This window comes from Lepus europaeus, chromosome 2 (assembly GCF_033115175.1).
Source record: "Lepus europaeus isolate LE1 chromosome 2, mLepTim1.pri, whole genome shotgun sequence".
Lineage (NCBI taxonomy): Eukaryota > Metazoa > Chordata > Mammalia > Lagomorpha > Leporidae > Lepus > Lepus europaeus.
Genome location: NC_084828.1, coordinates 82,652,196 through 82,661,161, shown reverse-complemented (window position 1 = coordinate 82,661,161; position 8,966 = coordinate 82,652,196). Strand labels below are relative to the sequence as shown.

Genomic DNA, 8,966 nt, shown 5'->3' with positions numbered 1-8,966 from the left:
CCTCCACGCCCGAGTTAGCTTTCTAGCCAAGCACTGGCATTTCTGGTTGTACACTGGAACGAGCTAGGGAGCTCTTAAAATGCTGCGTTACTCCCTGTGATGACTCTCACTCAACAGACATTTTTGGCACCTACTCTGCTAAGCATTGTTGTAGTTGCTTGTGCTTTGAATAAAAACCTCTGTTGTGGAGTTTGCTGATGTGTGGTGGAGGGGGTGAGAGGGGAGGAGATCAGATAGTTAAAAATAAACGGTGAGTATGAAAGTCATGTTAGTAGGTTGGTAAAAATCTCAATTACATTTTGGCCGGCTTCTGGAGGTACTGGTATTTCTGTATCTTAATTTGGGTGCAAGTTGCACTTTGCTTGCATGTTACACTTCAATAAAAAGTTAAAAAAGTTGGGGTGGGTGTTGTGTCAGAGTGGGTGCCCACATCCCATAGTGCTGGCTCATGCCCTGGATGCTCTGCTTCTGATCCAGCTTCCTGCTAATGCATCCTGGGAGGCCGTGGATGATGGCTGAAGTGCTTGAGTCCCTGCCACCCATGTGGGAGACCCAGACGGAGTTCCAGGCTTGTGGCTTTGGCCTGGCCCAGCCCTGGCTGTTGTGGGCATTTGGAGAGTGAACCAACAAAGGAAGATCTCTTGCTCTTGCTTTCAAGTAGATGAAAATAAACATTTTCTAAAAGTTCAGAAAATTCCGATATTTTCAAGTTGATTATTGACCTTTCATTTAAAAAAGTAAAAATCCATTAGATTCAGTTCACCTCTTGCAAATGGGTTGGGAGAATAATTTTTAATACTTTGTTCTATTTTAAAAGGCAAATCAGAACAAAAAAGCCTCAGCCCAATCACCTAGCGACGTCCACCTCCCTTGGCAGAGCGCCTGCTTGCAGGTATGAGCCCGATGCCCAGCACCCCAGCAGCGCCTGCCTTGCACCCTCGCTACCTCACCTCAGTGCACTCAGCGCACGGTGGAGATTCTTGCAGGCAGCACCCAAAGCCTCCCTCAAGCAGCTTGGCCCACCTCCGCCTGGAGCCAGCCCTGACAAGCCCTTCTTGCACAGTCACTGTGCTGTGGGCACAGTGAGTCCAGATCTGGGAGGAGGCTGGCACAGGCACGTTAGAGCAGCCACCTCTCCACATCCTGAGCCCTCTGGTTCCTGCCTAGGCCCTGTTTCCTCCATCACACAGTCGGCTCCCTGACTGCAGGGCAGTCTCTCTCAGTGTCTATGCAGCCACCAGTACGAGAGTCACAGGGCAGCGTAGAGATGGGACAGATTCACAGCTCGTGTTCAACACTGGCGGGGGCCACCCAGGAGCTCCAGAGAAACCTTACAATAAGGATGCAGAGGGGCCAAAGATCTGCTCCAGAGGGAACCTGGAGGAGAAGTGAGCGAGTGCAGGCCCGGGCTCCCCTAAGACAATCACATGGAAGTGCTCTGACCTCTAGCTTTGTTTGATTTGGAGCTTGATCTACTGGCAGGGAGCTTTGCTCCAATCTGTTGATTGCTAAAATCCAGTTAGTCCCGATGCTTCCTGAAGCAAGGCTTGCTGTGCCTCAGCCTCTAACCATGTAGAGCCTCCGTTCTCATCTGTAGGTTGGCGATGGTGATGTATCCCTACTGCATTGAGTTGTTGGGCAGAGTGGATAAAAAAGGAGGGAAAAGTGCAGGATTTCCCCACAAGAGGGCTGCAAAAGCCTTAGTGTCATCACCGAGCGGCCCGGGTGAGGGAGCTTGGAGAGAAGCCTCTCTGGTTTTCCCTGAGTTTCTCCCCTGCGGCCAGGCAATAAGTGAGAAGGTCCTGGGCTGGCTGTGCCCAGAAGTTGGGGTGGGGTCCTGCCTTGTCCCAGCCGGTCTCTAGGCTGAGATGGGTGACTCCGAGGGGAGGGGCGGCCTTCGTACGTAGTGCTGTCAGATGATCTAGTAGAAAATTGCCAAGTACCATGATTCAAATCCACTCCGATCAGGCCCCGTGTCAATTCGTCATTGCTCTCCTGTCCCGTGGCCATGGCCCTTGGGCCCAGCGCTGGACAAGCAGGGCCCAGAGACAGCTGTTCCCACACGGGTCCTCGTGTCTGCTCCTTTTCTATGAGACCCATTTTATGGACAATGCTGACACACTGAATGGCCCCAGCCATTGGGTTCTGAGCCTCTCTGCCCAGGGCTGCCTTCAAGTGGGTGAAGACCGGCTCTGCAGGTGCCCTGTCGCGGGGAGTGCGTGCTCTGAGTTCCCTTGATGGTGGAGAGAAGGCATAGGGTTCACGAGGGATAGCGCAGGGGGGCCCCTTAGCCTAGGACGCGTTCTGCTGAACGCCCCAGAGGGAACTGTCACAGACCTCTTTCAGCCATCAGCCCCAAGGGAGAGCGTGGGGGTGGAGGGGCATGGCCAAGGTCCTGGCCTCAGGCCTGCTACAGGGAAGTCAGGATCAGAGTCCCACCCTCGCTGGACGTGGCCCTGGACAGCTGCCCATCCAACCTCCTCACTGGCGAGGCAAAGCCACAGAGGCCAGAGAATGGCGGATTCTCGCCGCAGTGCTCCTCCACTGGGCCTCGCTGATTCCGTGAGACCTCCCCAGCTGCTGCTTCGCCGCTCCCCGCTCTGACACCACAGGAAGGAACAACACCGACCGCAGGGCGTCGGGGAGCGGAAAGGGAGGACGGGCCAGGGGAAACTGAGGGCATTGCGAAAAGGGGAGGAGTAACGGGCCGGGGCCTTTTAAGAGGGCGGGGTCAACGCCGCCGGCCCCGCCCTCCAGGGGCGGCGCAGGCGCAGGCGTGCTCCGGGAACCAGGGCTGGAGGGCGGGCCCTCGCTGGCTGGCAGCGGGCGCGCGGGGCCGCAGCACCTGCGGGGGCCGGCGCGGGGCGCGGCGCCCGGCGGGCGGACGTTGACGCCCGCAGGCGAGGGCAGGGAGGCGGGCCCGGGACGCGGGGGTGGCCCGGAGGACGGGCCTCGGCAGCTCCCTCCTCGGGGGGACGGGGCGGAAGGAGCCGGGCGGGGTGGGGGGGCGGCGGTGTGAGCGGGCGCCGAGGCAGCACCATCTGGAGGGGCGGGAGCGCGCGGCCTCTGGGGGGCAGGCGAGTGCGCTGGGCCGTGGGGGCGGGTGGCCCCCGGCGGGGAGCGCAGGAGGAGCGCGGCGGGCTGAGCCCCGCGCTGCCGGAGCAGCAGCCGCAGCGCGTCGGGGTTCTCAGCTGGGGCCCGCAGCAGCTCCGCGGGCTGAAGCTCGGCGTGGAGGAGCAGGGCGGGGTGGGTCCGGCCGTGCAGGAGGAGGGCGGGGTGGGTCCGGGGGTGCAGGAGCGGGGCGGCCGCGGCCACGAGCCCAGTCTGGGGGTGGTGTGGGGGCCGCCGGACGGCGCGGACTGGAGGCGCCCGGCGCCGTGGACGGGCTCGGCGAGCTGGCCAGTGGCGCAGGAGGAGGGGTTGGGGCCCCGCAAGCAGCACCAGGAGAAGGGGGGAGGCAGCCCCGCAGTGCAGGAGCGGGGCGAGGCCCGCGCCGGGGTGCAGGAGCGGGGGGAGGGGAGTCCGCGCAGGCTGCAGCAGCAGCCCGAGCCCGAGTTAGGGGACCGCGAGCGCGAGCGCGGGCTGGGACTCGAAAGTTGCGGCGAGCAGGGGGAGCGGAACTGGGAGAGCTGCGGCCACCTCGGCCGGGAGGCGGTGGTCTTGGGGGAGGCCCCCGAGCCGGGAGACCGGCCGGAGCTGGTGGGCAGGGCCCGGCTTGTGGGGCCCCGGGGGCCTGAGGGAGAGGGGCGCCCAGGGGTGCAGGAAGCAAATTGGCTGCCCGGGGTGCAGGAGGGGCAGGTGGTCCAGGCCGTGCAGGAAACGCACCTAAACGGGAAGGGAGCCCAGGCGGGAGAGGGTCCCCCCGAGGGGCTCAGGACCCGGAGGCGCCGGCGGCGGCGGAGGTGGTGACTGGGGCATCGCCTGCCTGGCACCAGGATCATACTTCCAGAGCCGAGGGGGCGTGCAGCATGTAGGCGTTTGGGGAGTGGGGCGCTTTGGAAGTTATTTCCCCGAGGGTAAGAGGTGGCCTGCAAGGGTCGGCTTCTGCCCCCTCAGCCTGGACATCGTCGAAGCTGTGTCTGCAGGGAGGCGGCCACAGGCGGCAGGTAAGCAAGCCCAGTTCTGTTCCCGGCTGGAGTTACTGTGGGGAGGGTGGTCTCCAGGCTGGGGTGGCAGGAAGCAGTGCTGTTTTCAGTAAGGCAGCCTCCGCCTCCCCTCCACCCCCCCCCCCAAGCTGGCTGTCTCTGGCAGCCAGAGTGATGGGGCATCTCCTTGAGTCTAGACCAGAGGTGAGACCAGCCAGCAGGCTGCTAGGTGTGGGCGGCAGAGGCAAGGACTAGCCCGGGGTTGAAGTCGCAGGGGAGCTAGTCACCTCTCTGCCTGCCTGCCCGTGGGGCTGGCAGTGCCTCTGTACCAAGGCTGGGTTGGCGCTCTCAGCACAGGTTGCTTCAAGCCCTCAAAACATTCCAGAGAAGGGAAGAGGGCAACGACGCCTTAACAGAGCCTCCTCTTGTAACCCTGCTGGCCATGTGAGCCGAGATCTGAGTGTGGCCACCAGTGGCTTGGGCACGAACCTGGCCTGCTCCTGCCACGCTGTCTTGTCACAGCTGATTTATTCCGAGGGCACAGAGCCAACCTGAAGAGCAGGCAGAGAGCAACTAGTGTTGCTCTCTGGCTCTGCTGGTGACCCGGCCGGCCCCGCTGCGCTCAGCCTGGAGGTGGGCTCGCAGGGACCCGGGGCTGGGTGCTGTATTCTCGCCCAGGGGGACTCCGGCTGGCCGGCTTCTGGGCTTACCCTCCTAGGGCTGTTCACTGCCTGCTCCCCTAGCCCTCTGCGGGGGGTGGGGTGGGTACAGAGTTGCTGCCTCCATCACAACTTCTCTGCACCTCTACCCCAGCCCAGCTTGTGGCTCTGAGGGCCCCTAGACCCCTGGCCCGGAACCAGGCTGGGTGGAGCTAGTGTGCTCCTCTGGGGGCAGGAGGAGTGCTGGAGGAGCCGGTTAGCCCGCTTCTCCTGCAGAGCCAGACCCGTCTGTCAGCTTCATCCCGTGCCTGTCACACTGGCACTCAGCTGCCTGGCCCTTCTAGAATGGCCAGAGTGGTTCTGGCTCGCGGGCGTCAGCCGAGAGAATTGTCTGTTCAGGATACGTGCACACAGGCAGATGTCTCCTGCTTTGTTCAGGTGGGCCGTTTTGAATTTGGGGCGTACGAAGCCGAGGAGAAAGGCACAGGCACCGGGCAGATCGTTTTTGATGTGGGCACACACTTAGCCAGGCTTCAGCGTGCTTGCCTGTGTGGCTGGTTGGGTCAGTGCCTGCAGCGTCCCCAGAGCAGGGGGCTCCGGCCCACCCCACCAGGAGCCTTGGCTGGCAGGTGTAGAGGTTCCATCACTCCCAGACCTGTTCCTCTGGCCCCTAGAGTCTGAGATTACCCCCGGCTTTTGTGCTTTTTCTGGAAGGAAGAGTGTTGTGTTGTGTTGTTTTTAATAACAGCTTTCAGGTATAATGGCATATGGTAAATGGAACATTTTTTAAAACATGCAATTTAATATTTGAACATGTATACACCCAAGAAAGATGGTGAACATACCCCTTATTCCCAAATCCCCAAAAAGTTCTTGTGCCCCCTGGGAACCCCTCTTTCCCACCCCTTCTCCACCATCCCCCCTCGCCAGGTAGCAGGTTGCTCGGCTCTCTGTCACTATACGCATGTTCGCAGTAAATGGAATAAAATAGCACGTGCCCTTTTTCTGCCTGGCTTCTTTCATTCAGCGTAATTATTTTGACACGCGTCCGTGTTGCGGCTTTCTCAGTTCATTCCTTCCTGTGGCTGAGTAGTGTGCCGCGTGTGTGTGCCACAGTCTGTTTATCCATTTCCCGTTGATGGGTTGTTTGCAGTTTTTGGTTATTACAGATAATGTTGCTGGGAATGTTTATGTTAGTCTTTGTATGGACACACACTTGGGTAAATGCCTGGGACCAGGGTGGCCGAATCATTTGGTAGGTGAATATTTAACTTTTAAGAAATTACAAGGGGCTGGTGTTGTGGGGCGGTGAGCCAAGCTGCTTCTTGTGATGCCAGCAACGCACATCAGTGCTGGTTCCAGTCCTGGCTGTTCCACTTCTGGTCCGGCTCCCTGGGAAAGCAGTGGAGGATGACCCAGGTGCTTGGGATGCTGCCACCCATATCGGAGACCCAGATGGAGTTCCTAGCTCCTGGCTTTGGCCTAGCCTAGACCTGGCTGCCGTGGGCATTTAGGCAGTGAACCAACAGATCCGTCCTTACCCCCCACCCCCAATCTTAAAAGAAGAAAACACCACGAAACTACCAGACTGTCTTCCAAAGTGGTTGCACAATTTTGCACACCCACTGGCTGTGTGTGCATGTTCTGTTCTGTCAACATGTGGTGTGGCCAGGCGCTCATTCTGGGCGTTCTAATGTGTCTGTGGCAGTATCTCATTAGGGCTTTAATTTGTGTTTCCTTTATGACTGATGTAGTTGATCATCTTTTCATGTGCTCACCTGCCGTCTCTGTATCTTTGGTGACGAGTCTCCTCGGGTTGTTTACCCATTCTTAATTGCATGGGTTTTTTTTCATGTTGGGTTTTGAAGAGTTCTTTATGTGTTTTGGATATAAATCCTTCATCAGATACATGATCTACAAATCTTTTCTTGCCGTCCATGACTTGCATTTTAGTTCTCTTTTAACAGTGACTGTGTGAAGAGAAGTTTTTAAATTTTCATGAACTCCAATTTACCACTTTGTTCTTTGATGGATTATACTTTTGATGTCATGTCTAAGAAATCTTTGCCTGATCCAGTGTCACAGCATGTTTCTCCTGTGTTTTGTTATGGAAGTTTTGAGGTTTTTGGGTCTTACACTTAGGTCTGTGATTTTTTGGGGATAATGTTTGTATATGGTGTAAGGCATGAGCCAGTCCTGTTGTTTACCTGTGGAGATCTAATTGTTCCAGCACCAGCTGGTGGGAGACTTCTCTCCCTCCACTATGTTGCCTTTGAATGTTTGTCAAAAGTGAGTTGTAGATGTGTGGGTTTGATGGTGGGCTCTGTTTTGTTGCCTTGGTCTTTTTGTTGACCTTTAACCCAGTATCACACTCTGGATTATTCTGAATTTCTTTTAAGTCCTGAAATCAAGGTAGGATCTCAAATTTTGCCTTTTTACAATGTCTTTAGCGATTCGAAGCTCTTTGCACTTCTATGTGCATTTAAGAATTAGTTTCTAAAGAAAGGTCTACTGGAATTTTGATCAATTGGGATTGTGATCAGTGTGGGGAAAATTAACATCTTAATTTCTGACTTCTGAACCACGTTTCCATATTTACATGTTCAGTAATTTCTCTCAGTGGTGTTTTGTAGTTTTCAGTCTTTTGTCACACATCTTTATTATGTATTTTTGATGCTATTTTAAATTGTGTTGGCTTTTGTTAATTTTTGGAAGATGATTAATATAAATTTTTATTTCGTGTTTTTATTTGGAAGGCAGAGAGAGTGGCGGGTGTCTTCCTGTCTCTGACCCCCAAAATTTTCCCAACAGCTGGACAGTGCCAGTCCAAGACCAGTAGTCCAGAACTCGGTCTGAGTTTCCATGAGGGTAGCAGGGACCCAACTACTTGACCCATTACCTCCTGTCTCCCAGTATGTGCATTAGCAGGAAGCTGGGATTGGAAGTGGAGCTAGGACTTGAGCCCAGGAACTCTGATATGGGATGTGGGCATCTTCACCACCATACCAGATGCCCACCCACCCTGTACGGTATTTAACAACAAAAAAAAAACCTTCTAAAATTGTGATAAAGTATACATAAAATTTACCACTTTATAGTATACAATTTGGTGATATTAAACATTCAAAGTGTTGTACACCCATCACTACCACCCCCCTGGACTTATTTCTTGCAAAACTGAAACTCTGTGTCATTCAGCGGTTCTTCCCTATAGCTCCCTCAGCCCCTGGTAATCAGCATTCTACTTCGTGACTCTGTGCTTCACAGGGGTCGAGTCATGCAGTATTTGTCCTTCTATGACTGGTTTATTTCACTTAGCAAAATATATTCAGAATTCATCCTTGTTGTAGCATGTGTTCGAGTTTTGTCTTTTTTTTTTTTTTTAAGATTTATTAATTTATTTGAAAGAATTACAGAGAGGGAGGATGAGAGAGATCTTCCATCTGCTGGTTCACTCCCCAGATGGCTGTAATGGCCAGGGCTGGGCCATGCTAAACCCAGGAGCCAGGAGCTTCTTCTGGGTCTCCCATGTGGGTGCAGGGGCCCAAGCACTTGGACCATCCTCTGCTGCTTTCCCAGCTGCATTAGCAGGGAGCTGGATCGGAAGTGAAGCAGCCAGGACTGGAACTGGTGCTCATGGATTGCCAGCACGGCAGGCAGTGGCTTAATCTGCTGTGCCACACACTCGCCCCTTTTTAGACTGAATAATATTCCACTAGGCTGCATTTAAAAAATCCATTCATCCATTCATGGGAAGTCGATTGCTTCCACCTTTTGGCTGTCATCAGTAATGTTGCTATAAGATGGTATTGTTTGGCCAGCACCGAGGCTCAAAAGGCTAATACTCTGCCTGCAGCGCCGGCACCCTGGGTTCTAGTCCCGGTCGGGGCGCCGGACTCTGTCCTGATTGCTCCTCTTCCAGGCCAGCTCTCTGCTGTGGCCCTGGAGTGCAGTGGAGGATGGCCCAAGTGCTTGGGCCCTGCACCCCATGGGAGACCAGGAGACGCACCTGGCTCCTGGCTTTGGATCAGCATAGTGCGCTGGCCACAGCAGCCATTTTGGGGTGAACCAACGGAAAAGGAAGACCTTTCTCTCTGTCTCTCTCTCTCACTGTCCACTCTGCCTGTCAAAAAAAAAAAAAAAAAAGGGGGTATTGTTTTTAAAATTTCAACGTCCAATTATTGGTAGTATATATAAATACTTTTTTAAAAAATTTGTCTCT

At 55.2% G+C, this 8,966-nt stretch overlaps 1 protein-coding gene across 1 annotated transcript in view; it reads left to right on the top strand.

Moving 5' to 3' along the window:
- The first annotated feature begins 3,299 nt into the window (after nt 1-3,299).
- TNK2 (tyrosine kinase non receptor 2) overlaps nt 3,300-8,966 on the top strand; it is a 42,008-nt gene continuing 36,341 nt past the window's right edge. Inside the window, exon 1 of the mRNA XM_062209446.1 lies at nt 3,300-4,106. The gene's annotated coding sequence lies outside the window, so the exon portion shown is untranslated. The remainder of the gene's footprint in view (nt 4,107-8,966) is intronic.